The following is a 7,156-nucleotide window of genomic DNA, read 5'->3' as shown; positions in this document are numbered from 1 at the left end:
AGACCTGCTCTAAAAGAATTGATAAAGGGAGCTCTTTATGGAAAAAAAAATTGTTTCAGAGAGTAACTTGAAACATCAGGAATGAAGAAAGAGCAAAAAAAGATAAATATCTGTGTAAATATAATAGAACATTTTTCTCTTTTTTTAAATCTTTAAAATAGGCATGAAGGTTGAAAGCAAAAGTGATCACACTATCTGTCAGAATTTTCAATGTATGTGGATGTAATACATGTGATAACTAAAATGCAAAATGGAAGGATAAAGTGACCTATATGGTGGTAAGTTTTCTATGTTGCACTCAAAATGTAAAAAATTAATTCTGAATACACAGGAGCAGTTAAGTTTATCTATTGTCCTTCCATGTGTAAACATCTATAGTACATCCATACAATGGAATACTACTCAGCAATAAAAATAATGAGCTGTTGATACACACTAAAAGTTAGTTGAGTCTCAAAAGCATTATACTGAATGGAAGAAGACAGTTGCAAATGGTTACATGCTGTACTACTCATTTATATAACATTCTTGAAATAACAAAATTGTAGAGATGGGGAAGAGATTAGTGATTTCCAGGAGTTAGGAATAATTGGGTGAGAGGAGAGCTGGGTATAAATATAAAGGAGATCTTTGTAGTAATGGAAAAGTTCTGTATCTTGGTTTCAGTAATGATTACACAGATCTACACATGCAATAAAAAATATAGAACTATATAATACATCTTCCCAATATCAAATTCTCAGGTTGATATCAATACTCTAATTATGTAAGATAAAACAATTTGAGGAAATCAGATGAAGGGTACAGTCTTCCCTTGAATAAACATGCCTCAGAAAGTGAATATTTCTCATTGTTTCATCACCTCAAGGCAACAACTGCTAATGCTACCGCATACATTTCTCTAGATCAGGCATCAGGAAACTTTTTCTGTAGAGTCAAGTAGTGAATATTTTAGGTTTTGAGGGCCATAGCATGAAAGTTGTCAGAGGCAACTTATAAACATATGGTCACGGCTGTATTCCAGTAGAAGTTTATTTATACAAACAGGAGGTGGGGCTGAATTTGGCCCATGGGCTATCAATTGATGAGCCCTGAATTAGATTAAGTACAAAATATAATATATGTAATATATAATAATATAGACAAATAATATGTATTTAATTATATAATATTTTATGTAATTCTTATATATTTTACATATACTATATATGCCTATTCACATATTATTATTATTTATTTTACATATGTATGATCATACATACTTAATGTTTTATAATTTACTTTTTGCACTTAATAATAAATATTGAAACCTTTCCTTGTCAACAGATATAGATTGATCTTATTCCATTTTAGTGACTGCAGAGTATTTCATTGTGTGGAAATATATATTCAATCAACTTGATATTAATAAATATGAGGATTCAAATTTTTAGCAAATAGAATGAATGCTACATTAAACATCTTTATTACGTGTATACATTCATATATATATGATTTTGAACTTATGCAAATGTTTCTATAGAAACTAATTGCTTTTCATTCATAGATGTTTTAAATAATTTTTTAAAAAGATTTATTTATTTATTTGAGAGAGAGAGAGAGAGAGTACAGTGGGGAGGGGCAGTGGGAGAGGGAGAATGACAAGTAGACTCTTGCTGAGTGCAGAGCCCAATATGAGACTTGATCTCAGGACCCTCAGATTGTGACCTGAGCTAAAACCAAGAGTCAGATGCTTAACCGACTGTCCCATGCAAGTGCCCCATAAGTAATATTTTTAAAATGTTATTTTTTTAGGCTTAATTGTATTTTCTGTTTATTCTGTTAATTTTAAAGCTGGCTGCCTCATTGGCCAATTATACATTCATAGGGCTCTTCTGTTTACAAAGTACTTGTAAATACTTTCATTTGAACTTTATAGAAATGTTGTTAGCCACAGAGAATAAAATAGTCATTATTACTCCATTATGGAGTTGAGGAAAATGAGGCACAGAAAAGTTACTTAAGTTGTCCAAGATTGCACAGTAAGTTAGTGTTTAAATGGAGCTTACAATCCATGCCTCTTTATTTGATTCACTTTGAGTCTGGGTCACTTTTCTCTCACATGGATAGGCCCTCATTTTGGTTTTAGCATGTTTGCAACTTCTATAACAAATAAGGTTAATACTCTTAAAGATAAATGGACAAAGGGTAGAAACAGGAACTTGACAGAAGTAGAAATAGCAATTAAATATAGGAAGATATGCTCAGCTCATCTATTTAAATTGAAATTAAAACAGCAGTGATATTTTTACCTATCAGATGCATAGAATTAAGAATGTGTGTGGAATCCAGTTCTCCCACTGACTGAAAATTGGATGATAGCTAATATGCTAGTCTCTATCAAAAATTGCTATATCTGCACCTTTTGACTCAAAAATTGTATAGGGATTTATCCTATAGAAATATCTGGATAACTTGATGGGATGAGCACTGGGTGTTATTCTATATGTTGGCAAATTGAACACCAATAAAAAATAAATTAAAAAAAGAAATATCTGGATAATTGCAGGAAGACACACACACAAACACACACAGGAAGGAAGAACACAACATAATCTCTGGTTGCAGAACTGTTTAATGTCATAAAAACTTGGAAACAACCTACATATAAATCAAGAGACTATGGAATACTATGGAACTCTACGCCACCGAAATGGAATACTATGCCATCGTTAAAAGCCAACCTTTTGCACTCAACTGAAAAAGTATTCAGATTCATTAAGTGAACAAATGAAATGACAAAATATGGTAATGGTATAATCCCATTCTTGTAAAAATGAAATGCTATCTAGGCCAATACATAGATATATATTTTAGGAATAAAATATGCCTCAAGAAAATATTCCAACCTCTTAACATGATCATATGTAGGAAAATGCTTTTACACATATTTGCAACAAAATATTTGTATCCCTGGGCTTCAGAATCCAAAATTTTTTTTTAATTTTTATTTATTTATGATAGTCACACAGAGAGAGAGAGAGAGAGAGAGAGGCAGAGACACAGGCAGAGGGAGAAGCAGGCTCCATGCACCGGGAGCCCGACGTGGGATTCGATCCCGGGTCTCCAGGATCACGCCCTGGGCCAAAGGCAGGCGCCAAACCGCTGTGCCACCCAGGGATCCCAGAATCCAAAATTTTTATGAAGACCATACAAAGAGAGACTAGGGCTCTCTGCTCCTCCCCGCCCGACAGACAGCCGCGTCTTCTGGTGCTGCGCCAGGCGCGTCCCCGAGGCACGATGGTGAAGGTCGGAGTGAACGGATTTGGCCGTATTGGGCGCCTGGTCACCAGGGCTGCTTTTAACTCTGGCAAAGTGGATATTGTCGCCATCAATGACCCCTTCATTGATCTCAACTACATGGTGTACATGTTCCAGTATGATTCTACCCACAGCAAATTCCACGGCACAGTCAATGCTGAGAACGGGAAACTTGTCATCAACGGGAAGTCCATCTCCATCTTCCAGGAGCGAGATCCCGCCAACATCAAATGGGGTGATGCTGGTGCTGAGTATGTTGTGGAGTCCACTGGGGTCTTCACCACCATGGAGAAGGCTGGGGCTCACTTGAAAGGCGTGGCCAAGAGGGTCATCATCTCTGCTCCTTCTGCTGATGCCCCCATGTTTGTGATGGGCGTGAACCATGAGAAGTATGACAACTCCCTCAAGATTGTCAGCAATGCCTCCTGCACCACCAACTGCTTGGCTCCTCTAGCCAAAGTCATCCATGACCACTTCGGCATCGTGGAGGGCCTCATGACCACCGTCCATGCCATCACTGCCACCCAGAAGACCGTGGACGGCCCCTCTGGGAAGCTGTGGCGTGACGGCCGAGGGGCTGCCCAGAACATCATCCCTGCTTCCACTGGCGCCGCCAAGGCTGTGGGCAAGGTCATCCCTGAGCTGAACGGGAAGCTCACTGGCATGGCCTTCCGTGTCCCCACCCCCAATGTATCAGTTGTGGATCTGACCTGCCGCCTGGAGAAAGCTGCCAAATATGACGACATCAAGAAGGTAGTGAAGCAGGCATCGGAGGGACCCCTCAAGGGCATCCTGGGCTACACTGAGGACCAGGTGGTCTCCTGTGACTTCAACAGTGACACCCACTCTTCCACCTTCGACGCCGGGGCTGGCATTGCCCTCAATGACCACTTTGTCAAGCTCATTTCCTGGTATGACAATGAATTCGGCTACAGCAACCGGGTGGTGGACCTCATGGTCCACATGGCCTCCAAGGAGTAAGAGCCTCCTGGACCACCAGCCCCAGCAAGAACAAGAGGAAGAGAGAGGCCCTCAGCTGCTGGGGAGTCCCTGCCCCAACTTAATCCCCCAACACACTGAGAATCTCCTGACCTCCAATTTACATCCTAGACCCCAAGGAAGGGGAGGGGCTTGGGGAGCCCTACCTTGTCATGTACCATCAATAAAGTATACTGTACCCAGCCAAAAAAAAAAAAAGAGAGAGACTAGATTTTAGTGATCTCCCACAAAAACTGGGAACACATATCTCCAGTGACTGATATAGCCAGTGGGAAAAGCAAACATAGTCCCTCCAAGTTAAGGAGGAGAAAGACATTTATATTATTAGAAAAGCAAGCTAACTACCTCCCTACTCCTCCCTATGAAGGTACTTTAAATAACACTTTCTGGGAAATGTCATAAACAACCAGATTTAACATGATAATCAATAAAAATATGAATCAACATTTGGGTAGCACTTGGCATACACACACATTATTGCATTCAATTTTCCAAGAATTCTGTCAAGAAAACAGGATAGCTATTTTTATCCACATTTTCCATATGAGGATACTGAAACTCTAAGTGGGCAAGTGACTTGCCCCAATGTCACACAGCTATTTAAGTAACAAAATCAGGACTAGAATTCAAGACTCTGGACATAAAACCCCATGTTTTCTTTGCTATTCACCTCTAGTCAGTGAAATCACTAAATCATTAGTAGTTGTGGCTTCCTTTGGGGAATGAGAGTTGTTAGAGGGAAAGGAGAACAGGCCCATTAGCTTATAGTTTTTAAATAATCACCTTCATCTCCCCTCCAAATCTGCAATTCCAGTTCAGAACCATGTAACGGCATACATATTGAGTCAGGTCCTAGGCAGGAAAGTTTAGTTCTATTGATTGACCTAGGGTAAGTCTCTTTTCTTAGCTTCCTATACAATTGGTGATTTTTCTCATTCAGACATTCAGATTATCTGTAATTCCATTCAATCTACATATAGAGGGTAGACTAAACTTCTCGGAATTCTGTTCCAAGTCAAACAATCTGTACTTCTATAAAAATGACTGCCTAATATTAATAACTATCAGTTATTACATGCTCACCATATGCCAGGCAGTGTACTCAACAGTTTACATGTATTATTTCATCTCATTCTCACAACAAAAATATGAAGTAGGTGCTATGATGATCCTCATTTGACTCATGAGGAGAGTGAGACACAGAGATCAAATGACTTGCTCAAGTTTACACAGTTATGAAGTGGCAGACACCAATTATGAACACAGGTAATTTGACTGAGGATCCCATGGTTTGAACCACTGAGCCCACTAGTGTGGGCCATCTCTTCCATTCAAGTCATTTGCCAGAGAAATTATGGGAGATATCTTGCTCAGACAGGATAATATAGCTCCATTAAATAACTTCTCTTTTTTTTTAATGTCTGAAAGTCCTTTTCTGAATAGTTGTTTTGAAATCAAGATCAGTTCATCCATTTTACATGAAATTACTGTCTCTATAAGTTTCATTAAGATAAATCTCTCATAGAGAAACTTCTCTGAAAGCAAATATATAATTTTAAGAAATTAAGATGGGAACTAAATTTTGTGCCCCAATCCAACTTTTAGCAACATTGATGTGGGGGAATTTTGACCGTAGCCTTAATCAATCTATTGGTGTTTTTACCTTCACAGACAGAACCCACCATGTACAGTGTTGCAGGTTATCCACTGCACAAGAGGGCCTGGTAGTGAGTACAAGGGCTGAAATTCAGCTCTGCCACTTGTCCCATGTGCCCTGGTTTAAGTTGCATCTCTGCAAAAGGCATCTTTTGTTAATTTGTAGAAAGGCGTGGTCTACTCACCAAACTAGTAACTTGAAGAGCTGGGACTGTTTGGGGTGTGAGAGATGGGAAAGAGTGTGAGAGTGAATTTTGCTAATTCACACAAAGTTGCTCCATGAGCTAGCAGCTGCCCTGCTAATAGACCATTACAGGCCATTCTCAGAGCTTTTACATACTTGTTACACTATCTCATCTCTCGGGGCATTGCCCTCTTCTGGAAGACAACTATCTAACCTGATAAATTAATTCCTACTATCAAGTATTAAGTAAGTGAAAAGGAGAATTGTCCTCAGGACTAAACACAGTGAAATGAACATTGGTGAGAAGTACTTGAAATACAAATGACATGAGGAGACTCTAAAACAGGATGTAATTGCTTTAAATCAATACAAGGCTCCTAAATCAGAAAAGTCATATATCAAGAATTTGGAAGTTGTGAGTAAAGGCCAAACCAGTAAGTATTAAGCATCCCTGGAGATGTCAGAGAAGCTTGAAAGCTGAGTATAATTCCACAGAACAAGAATTATTAGAAAGGGGGGACACCGGGGTGGCTCAGCAGTTGAGCGTCTGCCTTCGGCTCAGAGCGTGATCCCAGAGTACTGGGATCGAGTCTCACATCAGGCTCCCTGCATGGAGCCTGCTTCTCCTTCTACCTGTGTCTCTGCCTCTCTCTCTCCATGTCTCTCATGAATAAATAGATTAAATTTTTTTTAAAAAATAAAAAAGAATTATTAGAAAGGGGAAGAGGGTGTTTTTGATAAACCACAAATGAATTTCCTGATCTCAGGTGAGATCGTTCAATGATCATTAAGGATTTAAAAAAAGAAAAAGTATATATTTGAACAACATTCAGTAAGAACAAGTGATAACAAACCAACCTCATTTGTTTTTGTTTGTGTTTTTAACAAAGGTACCCATGCCGGAGAATGGTGCCTTACTTCAGTAAGGCATTTGGCAAACTCTCTCATGGTAATCTTTTTAGATAGAGGCTACAAGGAAACACTGTTAGGATTCACAACTGAGGGCCAACCCTGAAA

General features: G+C 39.0%; 1 pseudogene; it reads left to right on the top strand.

The window, feature by feature from the left end:
- Positions 1–3,244: 3,244 nt before the first annotated feature.
- On the top strand, positions 3,245–4,466 carry LOC144309098 (glyceraldehyde-3-phosphate dehydrogenase pseudogene; annotated as a pseudogene).
- The last annotated feature ends 2,690 nt before the right edge of the window (positions 4,467–7,156 follow it).

The sequence above is a fragment of the Canis aureus genome, chromosome X, assembly GCF_053574225.1.
Source record: "Canis aureus isolate CA01 chromosome X, VMU_Caureus_v.1.0, whole genome shotgun sequence".
Taxonomy (NCBI): Eukaryota; Metazoa; Chordata; class Mammalia; order Carnivora; family Canidae; genus Canis; species Canis aureus.
Note: the sequence above shows the minus strand (reverse complement) of the source record. Positions and strands in the feature narration are given on the sequence as shown.